The sequence below is a fragment of the Alexandromys fortis genome, unplaced genomic scaffold, assembly GCF_014885135.2.
Source record: "Alexandromys fortis isolate MF-2015 unplaced genomic scaffold, M_Fortis_MF-2015_v1.1 scaffold_71, whole genome shotgun sequence".
NCBI lineage: Eukaryota > Metazoa > Chordata > Mammalia > Rodentia > Cricetidae > Alexandromys > Alexandromys fortis.
The window spans coordinates 6,153,229-6,179,419 of NW_026067954.1; the positions used below are offsets into that span (position 1 = coordinate 6,153,229).

Here is a 26,191-nt window from a genome sequence, read left to right on the forward strand (position 1 = left end):
ACTTCACTTTTCATTCCTGCTCCAGATGAGTTACTTAACAAAAGAACAGAACCAGAGGCAGATCTGGTCACTTGGAAAGCTCATCACCCTCTGTGTCCTAACAACTAACCTGACTGTCGTACAGAGTGTGAGCTGTGAGCAAGGAGCCTGCGGTAATGCTGTGTGGTGATCCCAGGGGAAAGCTATCCTTGGCCTTATGAACATTGGAACCAAAGCTTTGCTGAGAGGCAGAGGTGGGATGGCATCCAGCCTAGCTCCAGGGTCAGTGAGAGACCCCGTCTCACTGTCGTAAGGCAGAGTGACAGAGCATAGAACAGCATACTTCCATCGTCTACTGGTCTTCACACACCTAAGTGATCATTGGTACATCTCTAAAGTACATACATGCATGTTTGCATAGATAGATAGATAGGTAGATGGATTATAGATGATGATTGATTGATAGATAGATAGACAGTTAGATTGAGATAGATAGATAGATAGATAGATAGATAGATAGATAGACAGACAGACAGACAGTTAGATATGAGCTACGACAGTGGTTTGTGCCTGTATCTGCAGGCCTTAAGAAGCTGAGGCAGAAACATCACCACTAGCTAGTTCTCATTCAGTCTGGGCAACAGGAGTCCTGGAATGATATGTGATCAATATTGACCCAGAAAAGCACATTTGTACACAGTTATGTATGGAAACCACTAATCTCCCCCCCCAAAAAATACTCCAATAATCAACTTGTTCCTTGGGCTCTAAACATTCAGCAGTGTTTTAGTGCCAGTCCCAGCCCAGTTTCCAGGCACAGTTGTCAAGGGAAGACTAGAGACTGGCCATGGTCTCTGGTGCCCTCCAGACTCACACCCTCACCGCTCCCCAAGGACTGTCATCCTTCCTGTGCTCTGACCACAGCAAAGGACTGTCATCCTCCCTCCCTTCCGACCACAGTACCACACTCCCACTTCTCAGAACGCTGGGGAAACACGTTCTGTGAGGCCGCAGAGGTCAGCTCTTCTTAGGAAAGACGTTTCCCATCCAAATTTAACTGCAGCTAACAGCAAACACGCCCAAAGTAGAGACTGTCAAACTTGAGTGAGTATGAGAAACACATGAAGAACGAAGCTCTGTCCCTAGAGAAAGCCCAAGCCCAGCTGAGGACCGGAGAGCGCATCTCTTAGCCTCCCAGATAGAGTCACGAGGAAGTCTTAGTTCTCACCTAGGCATTGGTTCCCACTACATCCTGTCAGTGCACTCTCACACATATTTCTCAGTGCCTTGGACCCCCATCAGCAGAGCTCGCTCAGTTCCAAAGCCCAGTCACACAACACCAAGGCACAGTGGAGGTCTGGGGCCCAGAACCATAGACTTGGAGTGAAATTGTACTCTGGTGGTAGCCCTGGCCTAAAGGACATCTGCCCAGTGGGATTAAAACACAAATCTAAAGTGCTTCAGGGGCCAAGACATAATGATATCTGAGACTTTGTTGCTGAATTGCACGAATTTTGTTTAACCTTCTAAATGGAGCAAGGGAGGGGTGGGCAGGCAGCTGTTTCTCATTCAAGGGCTAGTGAGGCCCAGAGAGGGAGAAGCTAAATACAGTGGTATTGGCCAGGTTCCAGTAATCAGAACCCAGAGGGCACATCAACTCAGAAGGGCATAGGCAGAGAAAGGAGGCTTAGGAGGGAAATCCAAAGGACACTGAATCTGAGGAAATAGGCTCTACTTCATAGATGGCTGTAGATGTCTAGCTCTCCGAGCAGGCAAACACATGCTGGGATGCTGAGGAGACAACCTTATAAAAGAAAAGCTCAGAGAGGGCAGTCCGGAGGGTTGTGTTCCTCTGACCTGGTGTTTCTAAGACAGTGGTCAGAAAATCAGGGCAATTGGGATTCCTAGGATGCTCCCAGAAGCTCCCAGGCACAGACCTGATTCGGAAATCATCATGTTGCAGAATATTGCCCAAGGGTGGTTAGGCCTCACTGACATTTGACCAAGCGTCTTGAGTTTCTCCTATGAATTAGAAGCCCAGGCATTTTCTAACTCCTTGCTTCTCATCTTGAAGTGGTGTCTGCCTCACCTGGCTAGTGAGATTAAAGGCCCTCTGGGCCATAATAGGGAAGGGCTTACTCACAGCATGGGAAACCAAGGCCACATGTTCTTTCATACCATGGGAACCACTGTGCTTCTCCTCTTCTGCACTCTCTAAGTCAATCGACTGCACAGTCAACAAGTGCCTACTAAATAATATTTGGCTATTAACTACTAGATCATCAAACATGGTTTCTAAGAGATGAGGTGAAAAATCTTTGGGTTTGGGTTTTTGTTTTGTTTTGTTTTTTGCCTGATTCCAAAAATCCTTGTACTTTCAGTGTTAGTCTTGTGTTTGACCGTCATGAAGAATGTGTCTAACATGTGTCTAACATGTGTCTAACATATGTCAGAACTGGGCAATATAAGTGAACACCGTGTGGTATCCTGAAGTCAGGACCAGGCAGAGAAAGAAGGATGAGATCTGGTTTCTCCCCACAATAGAAACTGTGGGTGATTCGAGTGTTAGGAATAAACCTCTCATGGCAGAGGACATTGGAGGAGATACTCCCAAAGCTGCTCACACAAGAATCCCCTTGATCACGTGTGTTTGTTCGCACAGGCACGGGTAGGAAAGTGCTTGGACTCCTTGGGAGAAGGGGAGGTCTGAAGTGATGCCGAAACGAGACTGAGCTCACAGCCCCCTCCTCTTGGGTGGAGGCCAAGGTGAGAGCGGGAGAGCGGTTCATCAACAGAGTGCACACATAGGCCTCTACGAGTCACAAAGTACACAACCAGGCTTGTGCCTTTCTTTCTTTCTTTCTTTCTTTCTTTCTTTCTTTCTTTCTTTCTTTCTTTCTTTCCTTCTTTCTTTCTTTCTTTCTTTCCTTCCTTCCTTTTTTCCTTCCTTCCTTCCTTCCTTCCTTTCTCTTTCTTTCTTTCCTTCCTTCCTTCCTTTCTCTTTCTTTCTTTCCTTCCTTCCTTTTTCTTTCTTTCTTTTTTTCTTTCTTTCTTTCCTTCCTTCCTTCCTCCCTCTCTCTCTCTCTCTCTCTCTCTCTCTCTCTCTCTCTCTCTCTTTCTTTCTTTCCTTCCTTCCTTCCTTTTGTCTTTCTTTCTTTCTTTCCTTCCTTCCTTCCTTCCTTCCTTCCTCCTTCCTTCCTTTCTCTTTCTTTCTTTCTTTCTTTCTTTCTTTCTTTCTTTCTTTCTTTCTTTCTTTTTGGAATGCAAGTTGGGTATAAAACCACGAGTAAGATGACAGCACTCCCCCTGGCCTCACCAAATGAGTGGTCTGGAAGTCACTGAGCAGAGAAAAGGATTAAGTTCCTGCAGAGAATCTGTATTCCCTCTCCTCCGGATGCCTTGTGCAGGTCTGCTCCCTCTGCAAGGAAGTCGTGAAAGGCTTCAAGTTAGAGAAAACACTGCACGCCCTTGTATAAATCCAGACTTTTGGAATCAGTTCAAGTCCTCAATGTATAGGGTCCGACCCTCCCTCCTTCCCCCTCCGCCGTCCACAGGAAACTTCAGTCTTCTGACAGCTAAGTTTTAGAATGTATGTGTGGTTTACCCGTGTTCACTGTTTATAGAAATTGAAAAAGAAAATGTATTCTGGCCAATAACCAGTAACTCCGCTTTTTGTATGCTGGCCCACCCAGCTTCCATCTGATCAAAACCCCAGAATTTCCACTGTTGAAGATCAGCAGAAATATCGGGGAACTCGAGTGTGGTTGGAGCAGCTGCAGAGATCTCCACAAGCCACCTCCTGTTCTGCCTTTCTCCTCCTAGACCTCCTTCTGCGGCTTCTATCCAAACAGCACGGCACTACAGGAGAAACGGCCCTTGGAGGGCAACACAGCGGGCCCACAGCTTTCATAGCTGTATAAAATACTATGTTAAGTCTCAACCATCTAGAAGGGATTCAGTTTAAAACCGCAGCAGCAAGCCCCAAAGTCTATGCGCCCTGCTATAATACCAGTTCTCCCGGACTACAATATAGCTGTGGAAAATAGTAGTCAAGCTATGACACTTGTCTTCTCTCATTGAATATCCATAATGTGGATTTCAGTCCCGATTAAAAGTCCTAGAAATTCTAGCATGAAAAGATGACATCTGCCCCCACATATTGGGCTATTATTTAACTATATAGTTTCTACTGACGTGCACAAGTATGGTGTCTTTTGTAAAGATTTGAATCATACTGCGTGCTTTCTGATTTAGTAAAACAAACGCATCTCTGGCGAGATCTTACACTAGCTCAGACCCAGTTACTTAGTAAGTACCCATTACTTGATGTCTAATGATGACTTGAGATATAAAATGTCCTTTTGCCAGTGGGGCATAGTGATGCATACCTGCCACTCAGACACCAAGAGGTTAAGACAGTGAGATGCTATGTTTGAGAACAGGATGGGATACAGAATAGGAACCTATCACGGACAAACAAACAGGCTTAAGGCTGGAACACTTGCTTAAGATGTAGTGTAAAGCCCTGATTTTGATTTCTCCTACAGCCTAAACAACCAAAATGATGCATGTTGCCAAAACAGAAATGAAACGTGCATGTCGTTCATGGTTCAATATCATGGAAAGTGGGGTGTGACAGGCCTGGGCTTTCACTTTCCTTATTTCTTAAGATGTTAAACTATTATCAGTTAACTGACTTGATATGTTTAAATAAACTCATTCTGGACCCATTTCATCATCGAACTCAGTTGGATCAATAGACATAGATGTCTCGAGGAGAAGTTATTAGTGGGACCAATATGATTCGGGAAATCAGTACCATGTGAAGTCCTGAGCTCATAATCCCGGGCAGTCAGAAAGCGCACTGGGAACTGAAGGCTGGAATAATGTCTCATCCTTGGCCTCGTTAGACCAGTGGATCCACACAGGCCTTGCTCAAGAGACACCTGGGGAATCTTTACCTTTCCTCCCGAAGTTATTAAGGGCCTAAATTCATCGCTAAATGAGCATTGGCCTTTGAGGTGTTTGAAAGAGGGTTCTATTGTCTTGTACCCCATTCCAGCATTTGACGCATAGACAAAAGGGAGTCTCATGCAGATAAGTCAGGTTATAGAAAAGTAGAAGACTCATTTTCTTATCATTCAAAAAAATTGCAAAATCCAAGATCTACATTACATAGGGTATCCTGTATCCAAAAATTTCAAATGCAAAACGCTCTAAAATTAGAAACATTTTAAGCTCCAACATTTGACATGAGTGGAGAAAGTTCTACCCTTGAGCTCATGGGACCAGCTGCATTGAAGGCACAGGCTTGTTAAAACCAGTACACACAAGAACCTTCAGACACTGTGTAGAAGACGAATGTTGTGTTGAGACTTGGGTTTCATCGCTGATATATCTTAAGGTTCATATAAATCCTCCAAAATCAGAAACACAAATGAAATCCAAAGCACGCCAGCCATTTCAGATAAGGACTGCTCAACCTGTAGCCGGGCACAGTTGCTAGCGAAGGCTCTATTCTGTTTTCTGGGCTCACAGGACAGAGAGAGGGCAGTTAAGCCCGGTGGCACCTCGTCTTCTGGGAACCCTGATCCTATCGGTTCAGGGTTCACCTCTGAGAGCTCATTTAACTTGCTCATACTTCGTTTCAAAGACTATCACAGCGGGGTTTAGGGCTTCGGGGTATGAATTCAGTTCAGAATGGAGGAAACGAGATGAGAACACACAGGCACCGGAGGTGTCTTCTCCTCTCTCCTTTCCCTCGTCCTCCCCTCAATCAACCTCTTAAAGTCAAACCTATCACATCACACAGAGTATGATAGAAAAAAAAGCCACCACTCAGGCAATCACCTCTAAATGACACGGAACAAATTAGAATGGATCAAAAATACCTCTATTTCCTTAGCTGCTCCCGAAATCATCTTGTTCAAGGTGACACCTGGTTCTTTGGCATCTGAATTTCCATCTAGTACATTCACGGTAACTGAGTCATTGTCATGTTTGACAAGTCAGGACGTGAGCCACTCATAGGTCCTGATCCCTATGGTCCTCACTGCCATGTGGCAGAGCCAAGGGTAGCCTGTTACATCCATTTCAACACAGGAGTTTCCTAACTGGAGACCCCTCAGGGTCTATTGGGACAATCAGCAACACATTAGGTACTGTAGCTTTTCTTTATTGCTTTACTTATTCCTTTATCAATGACTGGTCGAAAAATGAAGGATATTTTAATCACATTATAGCAGTGGCAATATTAAGTGCACAATTTTGGGAGAAGACACTTTGAGAAGGGATTTAATTACTGTTACTTGGAAGTAATAAAGCCAAATGTGTGTTCTAAGGTCCACCACTTCTTCTCCATGCTTTAGAAGGGAGTGTGTCCACCCTATTATCTCAGCCCATTATTTCTCGATGGGTCTGAGCACGTCTTGAACTGAACTGGCACCATCTGGCCGTTACTTAGTTCTCCTTTTCTCTCTTCCTTACCTACAGGACTACAGAGAAAGAATGTGCACCCACGGAAGAGCTGGGTCCCTCAGCAGGATGAGGAAGCATGCACACAGAAGGTGTACAGTGACTAACTCCAGAGGACGCTACATTTAGCAGTTACATTTTAACTTCCATGTTTGGTGTCCTTTTGGGCTTTATGGAGTATTCACACATTCCCTCTCATATGAATTTACTGACAATGAAAGAGAAATTTATCAGGCTTAGATGAAAATTTTGACCATTTAATTTTTGACTAGATATGATAAGGGAAATTATATCTGTATCTTCTGAAAGTTTGCATACAATAAAGATGTAAGATATTTCTAGTGAACTCCCATTCCATATAGATATGTGGATTACAAAAAAAAATTAATATGAGTTGCCATGGCACTCCATTGCTACCACCCATTCACCAACTGAACTATCATCATCTGATTTAATCAATTCACACAGTAAGCATATACTGGCATAAATCAATGGGGATATTTTGGTTTGAACCCAGCCTGCAGCCACCATCACAAGGTTTAGTTTTGTTTCTCTCACCTCAATACATATGCTAGGCGGCTTATTAACTAGAAGCTATCTTGGAAAGCACTCCGAACTTCCAATGTCTTTCTTTTGAACAATGACTTTTAATTATGCAGTAGAACTCAACACCACAAGCACTGACTTCAGGCTCCAGTTATCTCCACCTCCATCACAAACTGCTGCCCTGCAGTGGGCCTCTGTGGGCTCTGGGCGAGGACAGCAGCATGCACAGGCTACACTGGAAATCAGAAGAACACTCAAGAAATCCCAGTGAGTCTCTGTGGCCCCTTTGTGGGCTGAAAGCAGCTCTTGTGAGCCTGGGTATCCCTGGATTATGTGCTAAACAAACCACCATTTGAACCCCAGAAGGGCCAAGAGGGCTGGGCTACAGGGGCCTCTTTTGTTTGGACTTTGGAATCCTTCCTTGGTTCTTTTTCACTCCTCCCCACTCCCAGATCTTTCCCCCTTCCCAATTCATTCTTTAAGAATGTGTCCTGCTGCTTCTATAACTCAGCATGTGTCTGGGCAGATGTCCAAGAAAGCTCCCTCAACAAGGGCGACAGCGAGGACAGGGGGGAAAAATCCTCCACTTCGGTTCAGTCCTCATTCTCCCTAACCCTGGCTTCTCTGGCCCCGCTTTTAACAGCCCATGATTGATAATATCCTCCTTTCTCACCCTGGGACTCCACATGCCTCCCTATTGAACAACACGTCTTCTGTGAAGCAACCTGGGAGCAGAGCCACCGGGCCTGGGACTCCCTTTGGGGTCTTTTGAGAGAGGAAAAAAGAATGGCCCAAAAGGGGCCTGTGATGGGGGCAGGTCCACCAGGTCCTAAGCCACCGGAGAGCCAAATGCAATAAGCTTTTGTGACAAACTAGGCACCGGTAGCAGAAACACCGAGGAGGGGTAGGGAGGCCAGAATGGTCCAGGGCTTGCTATGTCTCTGCATACCTTTTTACTACCTCTTTACTCGCCTGAGTGAGAGAAACAACCACAAGAGATTCCAATTGAACCAATGAGAAGGGATTATCCCAGTAAGCTATCTAGAATTAGCTTCCCCTGTCTTCCTTGTGAGATATTGCCAATCACACAGGTTGTTGCAAAAAGATCCAACAAGATTCAACTACGATACACTGAGCACCTTTGAGGTTTCAGACCCATGGGTCAGACGGGATTTCAAAGAATCCTCAAGTATCAAAGCAGTTATTATTGACTGCCCGACATGAAGACTGAAATGATGGCACCTTAGATACCTTATGAGGGATCCCTTAGCCAGTGTGTAACCATGTTAGGACCTGGACTTTGGTTTTGACAGCAAGACCATGCATTCTGCTTGGCTGATCTTTTACAAATGACATACTGAATGAAGGGCTCCTACTGAAAGCAGGAATATTGTTTCAATTAGTAGTATGTATGCCATCTACTAAATCTCTATTAAGAATCTGCATCATCCAGGAATTATGGCCCCCGTCCTTCCGGAGTATCTTGGGATAATGGGTGAAATGAGGACCGACACAGAGCAGATTCGCCACTTGTCTCCTAGTCCACTAAATTTTCTTAAATCTCCAAGTTCCTTTTATGTCTTTAAAATTTAAAAGTTTTTAGTTTTTAAAAATATTCTTTGATTACACAATTTTGTAGTTGTTGAAACTGTACTTCCAAATTCTGTCTACTATGTAAAGATAATCCTTTTCTAAGAAAATTCACGAAGCAATAGTTTTGGGCAGTGGCTGTAGAGGGGCTGGATTAGCGACAGCCGCACTGAAATTAGCAACAGATATTAAGGAATCGGGCATGGTGCTGCGGTCCTTGGAAAACTGAGGCAGGAGGAATGCTGAGAATTTAGTGCCAACCTGGGCTCCACGGTGAGCACCAGGCCATCTAGACTACATAGCAAGGTTCTATCTCAATAAAGAAATAAACTTATTTGAATATGATTCCTCCAAGAAGGTGCATTGGGCAGGAAGTACGTGTGCACAGAAACCACAAACCACAGACATTCAAGAATTCACTTGAGATCCCATGTGTGCAACGAGCGAGAGATGTTCTGGTGCTCTCGAGGCTGTGAGACGGGTCAAGGGGATGAGGTTTGAGGAAAGACGAGGTCTGGAAAGATGAGTCAACTTCTCCCAAGTGTCTGGAGGCAGAAGAAAGCTGCCGCCTGGAGGTCACACTATGCCCTTCTTACCTCTTCACTGTTACCCGTCATGTTACTGTAATGGGTGTTAAGACACAGGCAGGGTTATATGGATGGAAATCCAGGTGGAATCTGTCGTGCTGGTGAGCATACCACCTGTCAGGTCACAGGGAGTGGGTCGCTCAGTCTCCTAGAATGGTTGCTACGATAGCCGTTAAGCCAAGGTGACTGCACAGCTAGGGACCATCTTCTACTGCTCTCACAGCGCCATGAATCCCATACCTGAATGGTTTTAGCCTCATTGTTAATTTCAAGAAGTCCCATCTAGACAGCGCCATGTGAGCAAGAGGAGGGGTGGAATCACTTTTCATTATTGGGGAGAAAGTCACCGGTCTCGAAACTCGTTCAGCTCTCTTCTTTTGTGATTTTCCCTCCTGCTACCGTTGGCACATTAGCAAATGACAACTATTCCCACTTTGCCTTTTCACTAAGTGTCTAGTCTTAAAATGAAGAGGCTTAGTTTGCAGCAAGGTCTGAATTCCCTTGATTTAAGCACAACCCCTAAGCTGTATGCCCGGGACATGTTCTAGAGTATCTGGGACATACAGGGAACCTAAGCTCCAACTCCTGCTCCTGAGTAGATGCAAGTCTTTATTATGGAGCACATGCTGTCAGTACCGAGTGATAAAATAAACGTCACGCATGCCCTACTAAATAACAGGTGTGCGCCTCATCTATCGAGCCTCTCAAAATATAAAAGCTTATTTCAATATGGAAGGAAATGCAAGCAGGTTGTGTTTGTTTTGTTAGCTATTTTGCCTTAGTTGGGGGGACACTTGTATCTTTTTCATTAGTATCACCTATAAGAAAACATATCTAGGGATATTTAAAATATAACAGGTTATATTTTAACCTGTTAAATGCTAATGACTTCCAAATAACCAATGCCCACTGTAAGGTTGACAGCCTACTTTAAGTTTCGTGTTGGCAGAATGCTATACTAATAAATAATTCATGAGGAGTTAGGCAAAGATAAATTCTCTTCTAGTTCTACATGCAAACTTTTGACTACAAATGCATGTACACCCGTGCACAGAAGGTGGCCGGAGACATGTAAATCAGAGGTCAGGGTTTCTAACCGTGTGATGGCTATTGCCATATATCACCTGGAAAGGCTCTCCCTTCTCCACATAGCTGTGACAGGTAGCCAATTTGAGTTCCATTCTTTATGATGAGTCATGTCACCTGTGAAGTTTTGAAAGGGGGAGATGGAGAATGAGGGAGGCTGGAGCATAAAGATGATGGAGCGGGTTGCAAAGCGCTTCCCCTCGCTTCCCAGCCTCATCACCTAGGATGGCCATATGTTTTCTAAAGGGAATGTTGCAGTGAATAGTTAAAGGACTAAGACACGGTTCATTCTGTAGCATTTGGAATGGAAGTTCCTTGCTAGTCTGTAATTAAATGTCAATAAAATTGGATAAATATGAAACACCCTCCGCAGAGTGGCGTGTGTTTGAACACTTGGTCCCCACACCTTGGCACTGTTTGGGATAAAAATCTGAAACCTTTAGGAGGAGGGACCTAGAGGGAAGAAATGTGTCATGGAGAATAAGGTCAAAGTGCTTGAGAATTATAACCTCACCTATTTCTGGCCCCAGGATCCCCACTTCCTGCCTGCTGACTGGCGATAATAAACACGCTCCTGTAGCCACAGCCACAGAGTGCTCCAGTCACCAGACTTTCCTTGCCATGATGGACTAGGAACCAAAAAGAAATCCTTCACTGTATCAGTTGTCTCTCATCAAGAATTTTATCACAGTGATCAAAAATGTAGGGGATGATGTACTCTTAAGGCAAGTTTTAGTTCGTGGATATTTGCAGCCAAGGCGTTCCTAGACATCGCGGATGATTGGGGCGAAGATGACAGGTTACTCAAAGGAAACTAAAAGTACCCAAGTACTCACAGGACTTCTGGATGGTGAAGTGGTTGAACAAGCAGCACTGAGGTGAAAGAACTCTCACTTAACAGCCTACAAGGTTGCTTGGCCAAACTAAAGAGTCGCAAGTTTTCTCTCTAAATCCATTTTGTAATTTATGTTTCAGATGAGCTCCTGTCATTCAGCCTAACAGAAGTCACTGTTGCTCTGCTCAGTGCGGTCATTCAATCAATAACTAATAAATACCTTTGAGAAAAATCAAAGAAAGCAAAGGACAGCCAAGTGCATACTTAATTAGTAGAGGAGCTTCTGTGTGATGTTGGCTCCACAGAATCATAGTCTCTCTTGGCTTTCTGGTCCCACAAGAGTCACAGCCGAATGAGCTCTGCTGTCACCGCAATGACTGCTACTCTCCAAGGCGGGTGTCCCCAGCTACACATCTCCAGATACAGCATGGGGACCCATGGCTTTACAGAGTGGCTGATCCCAAGAAGACTCTTTTGAATATTCAAGGAAAATCTTCTGCATCTTCCTTTCCACTCCTGAGTCTTTTCTGCCATCATCTAGACGGGTGTTAAAGAACCAAGGTGCCTTGACACACAGACCCAAGCACTCATCCTTGCACCAAAAACAAAGCAAAAAACAAACAGTAAAAGGCCAATAGAGAGGAGATAGCAAGCCCTGAAGGAGACAGTGAGGAAGAGAGCAGATGCATAAGCAGGAAAGATGCGGTGGAATAAACTCTCCATCAAAGGGGGTTTCCAGCAGCATGGAGACAACCACCAGCAAGGTGCTGACTTTCTTCCTAAAGAAATGAAGGTCACTTGAGCTGGGGAAGTCCCTGGATGGTTCTAGAACAGCACTGTAGGCAGAGGTGGTATACCACATGGAGGTGTGGGGGGAGCACAGAAAGATGGGGAAACGATGGTGCTGAAGAAGCTGAAATAACAGGTACAGAGGAAGGAGGTGCTGAGGGCTGCAGTTGCTGCTGATAAAGTACATAACCTGCCCTTTTGACTTTAAAATCTATTCCATAGGAAACAGGGAACCAGTTTTCAAACAGTGCCTTTCTAATAATTGAAAGGACTGGACTCAGTGCCATGATCTCATCAGTAAAACAAGGGCGGACATAGATACTACACCCCTTGTCCCTGAAGCAGTCAGTCTGGACTCTGGTCTCCTAAACCTCACCTGTTTTCCTCCAGAGTAGCTTCCAGGAGTCGATACAGCTTTGTGGGAAGCGAATGTCTCTCCGCACATTATGTAGGAAGCAGGAGGCAGAATCTTTACTGCCAATCAGCTACTAAAGCCTGCACTCGAATGAAGAGAAATGGTCCATTGATGGGTCCCAGGTCGCCAAGCACACATTTCCATCAAGGCACTGACCACAGTGTCGTGGTGATTGCTTGTCTGTTAACCTTTCCCACTCGAGTTTGAACTCTTGGAAGCCAAGCTTTATGTAGTATAGCAAAGATGAACTGAGCAGTCCCTAGGAGCCAGGCACCGGGCTAGCCGTGGAGCCTCTTCTATTCTGACTGGAGTAGGACCACTGTGGAGATGGTGTGGTCCCACCGCTGCATTTGCAGGACAGGGATGCAGATGTGTAGATGGCTGAGTGAGGAGAGTTGGTGGTGCCCTACTTATGCAGCTACCCCTGGGAAATGGCCTCTGTGCGGATTGTTTACAAAGGGAAAGAGAACATGGTTTAAAACACCTATCGTAACCACACCCCCGCCACTGTTCAGAGACACCAGATTTAGAACTGAAGGTGACTGACATGTGCCAGATCTCTCATGGCTTCGCATCCAGAAAAGCATCTAGATGGTGACATTTAAAACCTCAAAAAAAAAAAAAAAAAAAAAAAAAAGAAGGTTTAGGAACGCACTTCATTTTAGTGCCTCTTCCCTTTCAAAAGTCACAATAGGCAACTACCTTCTGTGACTCAAGAAGATCCTGGGCTCTGAAATCAGTAAGTCAGTGAGTTGTAGGTTTCACACCAGGCTCCGGAGCCCAAGCTCCAGCCACCCCAGTACTGTCCCCTGACAAGTGTCACTCAGCTCTAGCTGCCCTGGTGAGGGATGCCCTCCTGCAGAGCAGTCCTAGAGCAGCCAGCAAGGGCTGCCACTCCACCCTTACAGGGACCAGCCAGCCACTGTGAGCCATCAGGAAGGACAGGACATCTGCAGCTTCCAGCTGCCTGCTCTCTCCACGAGGAGTAGTAAATGAACTGCACTGAAGATCCTATTTTGATTTTTATTTTTTAAAATTAAAATACAGTTTCGCCATTTTCCTCTTCCCTTTCCCCCTTCAATTCTTCCCATGCACTTGTATTTGTTTTTCCTCCATGTGCTTCTATTGCTGCTCTATTCCTATATGTATGTGTAAGTATACAAGTGTGTGCACACATGTATATGTATATGTGTGTGTACATACCTAAATATGTAAATGCAAGTCCATGTAATGTCACACTACTCGACACTGGATAACCGACTGGGACCTCTTTCCTGAGGAAGACTTTTTAAAGAATTACCCTTGAGTATCGCCACTCCAGTTCACCCCGCCTTTTGCTGTTGCTTGGAAAGCATTACCTGTCAGCCGTGTGCTGCTTTACCTCCAACTGTAAGTAACTATTCTCAGCCAAAATCTCTGCTCCTGTGCATTGCACTAAGAGTTCATCGTGAGCTCTGCCATGACCTAAGGATAGCGCTATCATCTAAGATGAAACAGATTTAGAAAGCCACCCCATGTGTGACTCTGAATGGATAAAAAAACAAAAACAAAAACAAAACTTCATTATGTTGCTATGGGAAAATACTGGGTCCCAGGTCAAAGGTTCTGCTTCTCCCTCGTGCTGCCCTCTGGAGAGCCTGAGCGGGCTCTTCTCCACTGGGGCTAGTCTGTTCTGTTGTGCTCTAATACTGCCTAAGCCTCCGCTACCCAGAGAAGGCTGTAAAAGTTAAACAAGAGCTGAGAGCTCCATTACATTTGCACCTCTGTCTACTTCCTCAAATGCAGTTGTAATAAGACTTAAAAAGAAAATGATCAATGACAGAAGAGGAATAGTGAAAAAGATAAACTATGGGCACACAGTGAGGGCAGAGTGGCAGGGGCATGTCCAGGAGCTCTGCCGTGACAGGAAGGGAGTGTCACCATCAGATATGTGCTGGTGGCCATCCATACTTGTAAATTACTAGACCTGGAACACCATCCTCATCCTCACTAGAATCTGAAGGTATCACCTCCTTCAGATGAACGCTGTAGCATTTATATACAGCCTACCCACACTCTCCCAAATGCCTGAAGTCATCAGACTAATACCTCATCAAATACAAGCACCATGTAAGTAGTTATGAAATTGCCCCATTAATGACACTGAAAAAAAAACATCTGTACATGTTCACATATTTCTGTCTGTATTTTTTTATTCCATGAATGTGAAGTTCATGAACACCAAGTGCTGACTGTACACACACACACACACACACACACACACACACACACCACTTGAACTATAATGCAGTAATTAAAATTTCTAAGAGACTAGAGGGAAATCTTTGTGGCTGTGCTTGAAGGATAGATAGGCTGATCAGCTCTCTCATACTTCCAAAGAGCTCACAGGTAGAAGGGTACTCTTCAACATAGAACATAATCCCGCTGGGCTGGAAAGATTACAAATGTGTGAACATGTCTCTTTTCATAAAAAATAAATCTGAAATTATTTTCACCAACTTTTTTATGATGATAAATACCAGAGACAATATTTCATACCCTGAGCTTCCATAAGCTACCCTTTAATTTGGGATGACGTAAGGAAGTGTGATTTCAAATTTATTAAAGGTAGTTAGTATCACTGGGAGATGGGACTGGGTTGTGAGATATCAGACAGAGTTCACAGAGTCTTTCGAGATGATTTTTCTACCTTTGGATATTATCTCGATGACCACGGTAAGTAGGTTTCAAATTAAGGGGTCCTCTCATCAGCATGGAACTCCTGCTCGACCAGGAACCAGGTTAGGGCTGATCTTGGTCAATGTCACTACCCAGCCAGATCTCAACTCCTCCTTTGCTGAACAAGGTACTGGAATTCCACAGCCTCTGCAGGATTTGCTTTCTGGTTCAGTGATTTTACAACCCTCTACAGCCCCACTTAAAAATAAAATCCTTTCTGTGTGTGAAAAACTTGATAAAGGAACATCTCTAAAACACAAATCCTGTTGCTCCTCCAGAGGCAGTGTAATCAAGGGGAGGAGCAGAAATGTGAGGCTGGGAGGTGGAGTTTGTTCTCCAAGATGCTTCCTAAAGGGAGTCACCTCATCTTACTGCATCCAGGGACAGAGCTTGTTGCTATCAAACCCAGTACTGATGCATAGTGATCCAATTCATCTTACTGCATCCGGGGACTAAGCTTGTTACTGCGAAACTCAGTACTGAAGGTATGCAGCAAGACAGGAAAGTCATGGAATAGTTTATTTTCTTAGTTCTTCTGAAAACACACTAAAAATCTACATTCTTCAAAGAACACCAAGAGTCAGAACATGCGGGAAAGGCCTAGTCTCCTAGCTCCTGTAATCTGACTGTAGTGCCCCATGGTGAAGCTTCTGATTCCTGCACAGGGTGTGGCCAGGGTACACTTCTGCATGACTGCTTCCACCTCACATAAAGATCATCTGACCCTTCAGAATTTACTGCCACCTCACTGTCTCCCTAAAGTTCAAAGCTCAACAGTAGCCTTCTTTGCTCCAGTTCCTGTGTTAAAAGAGCTCAGTGGGCAGAGACTGAACCGTCCGATATGAAGGTTCAGGTATGAAACCCTACAACTCGCACCTCTTTGGCTTCCAGTACCTACATGGGGTTTAGGGTAAAGGACTGCCCTTTAAGGAACATGTTTTCCTCTCCTGGGACCTACAGGCAGTTAGGGGATGTCAGTCTCTGGGTGGAGTCTCAGGGGAGGAGCAGGGGCTTTTGCTGAAGTACAGATCCAGCTTTTCACCAGGGAGGGAAGGCACAGGGCCTAGGTGAGGAGAATGTCCCTTATATGCTGCTTGGATTTTACCCAGGGGAGCATTATCATCTGGCACCAACTAGTACAAGCCTCAGAGAATCACCTACTTCCCCAAATCAGTATCTGGATATATTCCTAGTGCATTTTTGTCCATTCAGAATAAGCCAGAGTGAAAGGAGCCATGGAGAATAAAGGTACCCAAAGGGTTAAAGGTTCACAAACCCAAATACTTCTTTGTTAAAAGCCAAATTCTGGAGAATAGAACTACAGGGAGGTGAGGATGATGAGTTGGAAAGCAGGGGAGAGAGGGGGGTCCTTACTCTTTGAACAGGTCTCTGAGGGACTTTCAAAGGTGAGCTTGCTTCAGGAGCAATTGAGGACTCCTCGGGAAGCCACACCCCAGTCTTTTCTCATGCTCTAGTGGGTAGGGAAGAGGCATCTGTCTGCAGGTAACTATACATCTCTCTAAAAGTAGACAAGGACCCAAGCAGGAGGACACCTACCACTTGCCTTTTGCAGAGTCTGGCCACCCTAAGCTCCCCCTGCACCTCCTCCCCTAAGTCAGCTGCCAGTCTGTGAGTCTTTCCCAAGAAGTGTTTTACATCTGCCCCTCTAGCCTGGCCCCTGATCCCCCTGAGGGTCTGCCCAGCCGCCTTGGCTAGCACCTGCTTCACAGCCCCTCCCCCACCAGCCCCTGTGGGCTCTGACCTCACCCCTCACAACCATTAGTGGATTCCCAGGCAGATGAGGACCCTACACCTCAGAATGAAAATAGGCCAGTAGAAGCAGCCTTCTCCCCACTCCCTGTCCACCTGCTCTGCTCCCTGAGAGTCCTCTCCCCACTCCCCCCAAGCCTCCTGCCTTCATCTGTTGTCCTTGGGTTCAGGGTCTCCCTACTGTGCTTTAATTTGTTTATTGATTGGGAGACTCAAATCACTTTTGTTCAGGGGAAGAAAGAGCTGGTGTCAGGGAGACTTCACTCACTTGACATGAGGGAACAGAGCTGGGACACTCCCTTCAACCCACACTTCACAAAGGAGACAGGCTCAGAGAGGCAGATCCAACAGCTTTTCTGTCACCGGGCATCTATCTGGGTGCCCAAATCTGTCACTTTTCCTGGATCTAAGTTTAATTTTTGTTTTTTAATCTACCCGACAACAGAACCAATGTGTCTCAACTTAAACTGGAAATGTGTTGAGTAAAGGCTGTAAGGAAAGGGACTGAGCAGTTCCGGCTGCATCCCTGTCATTAACTCCTCCCATCAGAAACACTCCATGGGACACCTCACACCATGAAACAGAAGAGGCACACAAACACGGAGGCCCTGTGAACCAGGGGAGCATATGTACACTAACATGGGTATTAGCAGCACCAGAAAAACAACCAAGAAACAGGGCTGACAAGATTCCTCAGTAGCCAAAAGGAGCTTGTTACCTACCAAAAAGTCTGTCCCTGAGACCCACATGGTAAAAGATAAAAACTGATTTCAACCTGTGTCCTATGGGATGCCCCTCATGCAAACACATACCCACCCACCCACCCACACACCCACACCCACACACCAAAAACAAACAAACAAACAAACAAAAAACAGTATCCTGAATGTGTCATAAAAGCAAAAGAAAGACATTGTAGAGGGGACAGCAAGGGGACAGGGGTGGAGAGATAGGAGAGGACATGAAGATATGAAATAGGGTAAATAAAATGCTGTAATGAAATGCATTATTTTATACACCAAAAATGAAAAAACAAACAAAAGGAAAACACCAACATCCAACAACCTCAGATTTCTGGAAAGTTTATATCCCCAGACCCCAGAAAATGACCAGAGCAAGTGGATGTTGTAGGGGCCCCCATTGAAAGAAGGTGCCTCATTTGAGAGCCCTAATGTCTGGTACCCATCTTCTCTTTTTTTTTTTTTTTTTTTTTTGCCCTTGGAACTAGATAGAGGCTCCTCTGGCAGCAAGCCCCATTGATGTCTGACACACACTTGAAGCTGTAATTCAGAAATCTGCCGGACAGTCCTTTATCTGAGTTCTGAGGTCCTGTGGGCTGTTACACACTTCAATGGTAGATAGTGTGTGGCCTAATTTAATTCACTCCCCAGAAGAGAAAGAGACCGTAAGGGCGGGAATACTGTCTTCTATTATCCTATTGTGTCCAACAGGCACTGGCCCAGAGAAGAGAGTCTGGTAAACACCAGCTGTTTGATGCCTGAATCTAGAGAAAGCAGGGTCCGAGGCTATCCTTGCTTTTAGACGCAGTTTGTCTCAAGGCCAAGACCTTCCCATTACCCTACCTCAAAAGAGGGTCTATAATATGAGCTAGTCTCTATTGCCCTGAAAGTATGTTTGTGGTACCAGAGGCAGAGCGCAGAGCCAAATTTTTGAGATTTGAACTGATGTGAAGTGTAGCTAAGCAGGTTTCCGGTACCCTGAAATCCACCTTCTTCGTTTTCACAGCTGCTCCCACAAACCTGCATTCAAATGACTTCAGCCTTCAGGAAATATCACCAAACCCAATCCTCAAATGAAGGCAGTTTTAAAAGCCCTCTCAGATGCGGACCTTCTGGAAGACCACGAACACCTGCCCTTGTGTTCTGTACAACACAGGAGGTCACAGCTCACAGTTCAGCAAGCCTGCATCTGTCTCCCTCTGAAGCCTTAGGCTAGTGTCTCAAATTTAAAAGAACTTACCATATGGGTCTTCTAACCCAAATTCAATTAAGTAGAGAGAGTTTTTTCAGGCTCCACTTACCCATGCAAGCTCTTACTTTAGCCACTCAAAATATGTCACCAGCGCTCTCCTGCTGCCAATTCTGGACACTTAATAAGTCCTGGAACCTCTGCTTCGTTCACTGTTACAAGTGACTGTAAAGAACCATTCATTCTCAACCTGTCCTTGAATTTGGCCACGCTTCACCCATTTTCTCCTTTTTTGTGCCTAAAGTCCTTCATGCCATTTCCCACAACCTCCAATCTAAACATATCTTGCATGCCTACAGGTTTTCCAGAAAGCGTTTTATGCTTTTATAGATGTTTGCCAAAACCCAATGAGCTAGATGTATCTTTTAGGAGCTTCTTCTCTTGCTCATGAACCTACAGTGTGTCAGCTTGACATCTCTCTTACTCTCTTCTCCTTAGCTACCCTTGGCTCCTGTCTTCCCCCCACTCCCCTGACCCTTTTCTAGCTCTGACATTACATGAGAATTCCTGGAGAGCAGGGTCTCTCTCCTTACTCATCCCTACATTTCCCCCTTGTAAGACTTAGAGGACCCGGGAGATAGGTCAGTCAGTAAAATGCATCCTGTGAGTTATGGGGTCTGAATTCATTCCTCTGCAACCATGCCTATAAAACACACACACACACACGACTTGCTAGACATTATTAATTGATCAATGGTTTTTGGAGAGGTTTACATAAGCAATGAGGACCAAAAATCCTAAGTCTAACATGGCAGACTAGGTCACCATCACTATCCTACCCCTTCCCTATCATTAGGATGTTCTAAAGCAAAAGATCCGTTCTGGTTCCCAAGTACAGGAAGAAGCGTGGCTCGTGAGTGTGTTAGCTGCAAAGGACACAGACCTTATGAGTGCAAGCACTCCGCACAGTGTCTGGAACGTTCAGTAGAAATACTATGACTGGGGCCTAAATTACTTCCAGAATATACGCTGGACAAATCCCATTGCTTCTTCCTTCCTGGAAGAAACAGCTCTGTGAGTTTCACTGGATAACGACAGAGGAAGCATGGAAATGCGGAGCCGGAATGGATCTGGGCACTGATTCCAACTTCTCATTTACAGATGGGAACACTGAGGTCCAAGATCTCACAGAAGGCACCATGTTTCTGTCTAGCACACATTCAACTTTGTCACACTCTCTTAGTGTGCCGGAAATCCAAGCTTCATCAACCTGCTGAGGGCTGTGGCTGAGTGCAAGGCTCTTGGCTTCTTTCTTTCAATCTCTGCCCAGCACTATCACCCTTCCATCCTGAAGCACTTCTTCCATGAGCAGGAATATAAAGCCCTTTCCTTCCCCGGCAACAGCCAGAAACATCTATGCACTGGTTTCATTTCCGAGCATCTTCCTAAGGAGGTACCATGTATGCCAGACAACCGAGAGGGCACAGCTGAAGATAACCCACTCAGCAAGAGAGCTGCTAGGTTACAGACCTCCAGCACCAATGTGCTCAAAGTGTAAAGCAAGTGCACCAAATTTCTTCATAAAACAAGAGCGTTAGCTAGCATCTTCATCATTCATGAAGCTCATGCTCTCTCTCCTACAGATAGTGTTCAAAGTGTACATGTCACTGATAAGAATCAGAGGCACCTGCACAGTTACAGAATGGTTTCTGTCATGGAAAGGTTGGTTGATTTTAGCCCTAGCTCAGATTCATGGTGTCTTGCCATCTTGAAAAGCAAAAGAAGAGATAACCAGGCCTGTTCAAGTAAAACTTTCTCTGCCCACTAAACTTCCCTGTACCACACAGCTGCTGAGCAAACACTGGCTCTTGAGTTAGCATTTTTGGGCTCAAGTGTTGGAGGCACCTCAGCTCACACCAAAAATTGTAACTCCCAAAGGATTCGCATCAGTGATCTGATAGACCGCAAGGCATGGATATCAAAGTTGCGATGAAACAGGGGACTGCCCTGTAATCAACAGAAGGGTAGAAATGAAGCTTGCCTACAGTACCAATGTCCCTTTGGGTCCTGCCCAAGTGGATGACATGGGATGCGAAAAGAGTGTGCACAGTATCTGTGACATGAGAGAGGGAAGAGAAAGTCATTGTCTATTCAAGATAATAGCTTGTCCTACAATGGTGTATGAGGGCATTTTTTTATTGCTTACTTAAAGGTATTTTATAGTGTCCAAACTCCTTCTTTTAGAACCCAAGAGCATCAAAAATCAACCAGAACTGTAGATAAAGCAGAGATGTTCAAAGGATTCCCACAAAGCACTAAAACTAATTATTAAAACAATTGAAGGAATTTGGGAGTAAGAGCATTATCTCTACATTCAGGGTCTAATTGTGAAGGCATGTTCCTATGAACATGTATACACATCATTAATGTGCCTGCCTATGTGTGCATGAGTGTCATGGGCAAAGGGAACAAGGAACAGAGGCTAGGAGCCATGCCACTGCAGGACTATTGCACTATCGTATGAACCCACAAACATAACACTACCAACATCTCCATGGGGCCTCAGTGTGCTGAAGGGTTGGTTGCTGCGGCCATTAGGCTGCTACAAGGAAGACCATTTCTAGAGGGAACAAAACTAAGTTATTAGTCTCTGGTGTCAAGCCAGTTGTCAAGGCAACTACATTACTGCCAAGGTCAGTGCTTTGACCAGTTACTCCAAAACTGCTGATCTTGTGGGGATCAGCACACTGATGGACCTCAACCTGGCCCCTTTTGTGCACACCAGTGTGGGGGTGTGATTTGCCACCCTTTATTTCTTGTTAGGGCAAATAAAACAGGCCACCAACAATCAGTTTTAATGCAAAGGCCCCACCGTAACTGGACTATTGCTTTCTATTCCTTTCTTTCCTCACATGCGCTGGCCTCCTCAGCACTCATACCCAACATTGTAACGCAAAAGAACAAGTCCTACTCAGTAGGTGTGCTCCATGTCCGGGTGGGTGCAGGTACCAATCCTGGTTAAGCGACTGATTGCCTCATGGTCAGAGAATGAATAAAGACCAACCCAACGAGGTGAGGATGAACTGTCTGCCAGGTTGCACAATTCACTAACTCATGGTGGTTCTCATCTGGGCGTCCTGCCAGGTGAAGAGGAAAGTGGCGTGGATGTAAGGAACAACTGTGTGAGCACACGCATGTGTACGTTTCTTGTAATGCTACTTTTACCTCTTCAGGGGCATACACATAAAGCAACTTTTCTGAAACACTGAAATTTAAGGATTGGTCAATTATCTTGCAAGTTACCCACAAAACCCTGAGAACAGTAAAGAGCACTGTTCTCAGAAAAATCTGCATTCAGGTCCTGACTCTGGAATGTACTGAGTTCTTTGGCATGTCCTTCCTGAAGGGAGAGCTTCCTAATCTGTTAAATGCCAAGGATGGACCACTACTGGTCACAGATCTTCCAGAAGTGCTTCCTTAAAGTATATGTTTATATTTGACTACAACCAAGTATGACGTTTGAAGGAATGTCTTACCTAAAGCCTGGGGGAGATGATATAAAGTGTCTCTTCAGCCTTTAATGCTTCCTTTCCTTTTATTTGATTTCTCTTCCCGTTTCTGAGGACAAAATACATGCTTATATATTTCCCCACTTCACCTTCTCATGTCCACAACACAGCAATCTTTGTCCAGTTACGTCCGGTTTTGAAGATCTAAATTGTCCAAACTGCTTCCTAAACCCCAGTCTCAATGTGACTTGATACAAAACAAAAGACGCCATGGTGTTCACTCCTCAACCAAACACCATTCACGTGGTGCTACAGTTGGGTATTGAATATCCTCCAAGGGACCCAGGGTGATGCTATCCAAAAGCGTGGGACGTCTTTACAGGCTTTCCCGGAGGGACTGTAGAACCCCAGTCACCTTTTCTTCTGCCTCCTAGCCAGGCAATAGGCAGCTGACTTCCCAATCCTGACTCCCAGCACTTCCAACAAGGGTCCAAAGTCATAGTTCTACTCAGTTTGGAGCTGGAAACGCCAAAGTTCTGAGACAAAAAAGAAAAAAAAAAAGAACCCTTTCTTTGTATAGGGTAATTATTTTGTTAGAGCAAGGGAGAGCAAAACTGCAGAACTTTGAGGTGTTAGTAGCTGGCTAATGGTATTTTTCCCCTCCAAGGCCAGATTTTAAAAACTTCTTTCTCAGTTTTAGATACAGAAAAAACATAATTTAGATACAGGTTAAACATAATTACAAAGGAAACTCAGAAATAGGGCATCTCAAGTCTACTTCATGCTACTTCGCCCTGTGATCCACCAAAGTTTGTAGGAAAGCTGGTGGCCTGAAGAGTTTCTATTTTCTAGTCAGCAGACTCCCTCTGCTCTTCCTAGAATGGCGCTGGCTCCCTCACGACAGAGCCCAACAGTACAGAATCCTGACAGTCTGCTCTCCCTCTGAAGCCTTTTGCAGCACCCCATAGTCTCTGGCCTTCCCTGACACTGATGTCACTTCTTCTGGAACACACAGGCTCGGAGATGGTAAACTACACTGAAGGAGTGAAGACGTGAAAATGTATGAGTGCTCTCTGGACAGACGTGTGGGTGCTTTCAAGCTGGTGAAGCTGGTGGAGAGATGGACAAAGAAGCAAGGCAGCAGGGAAGGGGAAAGGAGGGTGTGTTAGCCCGGGTCACAGCAGGGCATAGATGCCATGCTCAGGTCAGGACAATCAAGGCAAAGGCATGTCTTTAGCTGCAAGGGAAGCACACAGAGATGCTGAAGGAAGTTGTTGCCAACTCGTAACTTTGATTACAGAGAGGGGGCTGTAATTAGACGTGGGTAGCCTCCTCGCTGGTGGATTTTCAGTACCCACACTCAATCCAGTCTCCATTGGGTTCTAGCAACCTCTTTCTAAGTGGTAGATCTGAAGATGTTCTGTCTTATTTTTAAGTGCTGATGGCTTCTGCAAACATGGAGAGTGAAATCCATTCTTGGGCTTGCTTTTCCAAATTCTTTAATGTTACTACTGGGCCTACATGCTCAGCTTGTCACTTCTAAAGCTGCCATCATTTATGCCACCATGACCTTGTGAATGCCCTCTTCCCTCTTATCGGGGATGCTGCCTTCACCTAACAAAGTCCTGCTTTTCTATCCAGATTCCAACACGAACATATTTTTCCCAGTTGGTCAAGGCCAGTGTCGCATCACTCTGCCTAGAGGCCATATGCCAGCTGGATTTCCTACGGCTCTCACAAGGTGAACGTGGAAACAGGTCTGTATTTAAGCTGGAATGGAATAGAGGGCAGCTACAGATGCATTCTGTATCTTAATCTTCGACTCTTTCCACAATACTGTGTGGTCACATCCCAAAGGACCCATTTCTTCTTTTGCAATCTAAAGGTCAAGATACTTCAGGGAAATTTCAGATAGAGTCTTTGGGACTGCCAGATCAATCAAGTTCATAGTAAAAGCATGGAAAGCATCATTAAAAAACTCAATGAGAACAAAGGGAGGTGATAACAATGGTAGATATTTGGAGACACCTTCAGGGGTGCTCTTCTGGTCTCCTGCTTTTCTGTACTGTGCTTTCTCTGAGACCCCAGGAAAAACTGGTTTTTGGCAGCACCACCGTGCAGGACACCCCAAATGAGCAATTCTGAACTATTAGAAGTGAGGGACCCTACTTTCTCCCTAGGAAGAAGAATAATTGAAAAATTAAGTAAAGATGCAGAAAGGGCCTTCAGCAAATAAATCCAAAATGATAAGATGTTAACTGCCCAAGAGATTCTCTTATTAGCATTTGGGAGCTTTTTTGGCTGTCAAAGTCAAAAGTGATACTGCCAAGTATTCTTGGCCTGAAATATCTCAAAGCAAAGAAGGGGGAACCGTGCCAATTATGAATGGAAATATCTCTACCATGGGGAATGAGGAATGAAGATAGGATAGGAAAAGTTTCTGTGATTCTGAATTACTTCCTAGGAGGCTAGTCACTAACGTCTCAAAAAGAAAAAAAAAAGAAAGAAAAAGAAAAACACACACACTGCTAAACAACAAAATTGTAAAAATATAAAATTGATGGTCACTAACTTTAACTCTACAATGCACGCATATAAGCCAGAGAGTAATTTTATGCAGCTCTATGGTGTGCTTGCAATGTGTTCTATTACTTGTGTCCTGAGCCCCAGTCAGTCTACACTTGCATCATACTGCCAAATGGTGCTATGCAGAAAGGTAGGCCCTGAAAAACAAAATACAAAAGGTTCCTATTCTCACCTAACAAAGCCTGCTGCCATGTGGTGAAGGAATGAGGGCTCAATCTCCATGCGGTCTGCACCCAACCCCGTCCCTGCACAGGGCACACTGCTAGTTACAGTAGAACTCCAAAGTGAAGCCAGTGTTCTATGCAGAAACACAAGAGGCTGAAAAGCCCTCGGTAGGTGATAAGCAGGAGCAGACTCAGCTCTCTAAATGCCTGAGCATAGCATGTAGACATCACAACCAGACAACCAAGCACTTTACCACTGTCCTCAAAGAACCCCACCTGAGACTCCATCTCTCTTCTGTATTATAACAGCTCAAATACACAGAGGTAGAAGACAGGTCCATAGGCTTAAAGAAAGAACAAAAGTAGTAGCTTGGAGGCTACTGATATAAAATCAATTTTAAAAATATACAAGGTTCACTTGTCTTTCTCATGGACATATCAGTTTTCCTGCCATGTTTACATTTGCCTTCTCAGCTTCCTAATGTTTTGTTTTCCTCATCTCATAGAATGTATATGTACGTATGCACGACACTTTAGAATTATGGAAATATGAAGACGTATATATAACAGGAGCCGAGAGTTAAAGTGGGCCCAAGGAATGACTTCCAGACTTTTCCAGCACCCTAAACCCAGCAGACTTGGAGGATGTCTACTTTTCAACCCTAGCTTCTAATCCAAACACCTGACCAGACTGAGGCTGTGTGTGATGACATTTCCCTTCGGTGCTGGCACGACCTTGTGTGGTGGGTTCTGGATGAGTGAAGTGCTACTGCATTTCAGAAATAAAAAAGCTGAGTCTTCACACCTCTGTCCTCAGGTAAGCCCAAAGACTCAAGCAATCTCCAAGCTATAGACTGCGGAGGAATGCAGAATCTGAGCACTCCTGCTGAAATGGAGCATGCAGTCACAACCAGGAGTCTAAGTAAATGCCTGAAATGAAGAAGGAAGTGTTCAGCAGAGCATGGACATTATGGTCTGATTATGGTTGTGAGGATGCTCCAACATTGTAAAGTCCAAGAAAGGAGACACCCAGAGTGGAAACATCCTTCAAGAAAGCTAAGACAACTTTATGAAAAGGATGCGATTTGAGCAAGCAACTAAAGAAGTTAGAGTTTGTGAAAATGTGAAGAAGGAAGTGACATACAAATTCACATGCAAACAACAAATATGTTTACCTGAATTTACAGCCATCTCCTCAGAGGCCCAGCAGCCAC

The 26,191-nt window shown here is 44.9% G+C and overlaps 1 protein-coding gene across 2 annotated transcripts in view; it reads right to left on the reverse strand.

Moving 5' to 3' along the window:
* Window positions 1-26,191, reverse strand: part of Setbp1 (SET binding protein 1) — a 334,426-nt gene that overhangs the window by 192,532 nt on the left and 115,703 nt on the right. The window contains exon 1 of one of the 2 annotated variants that reach the window (XM_050151693.1): window positions 22,255-22,323. The exons of the other annotated variant lie outside the window; for it this stretch is intronic. The gene's annotated coding sequence lies outside the window, so the exon portion shown is untranslated. Of the gene's footprint in view, window positions 1-22,254; window positions 22,324-26,191 lie in introns of those variants that run through there. 2 annotated transcript variants of the gene reach the window in all.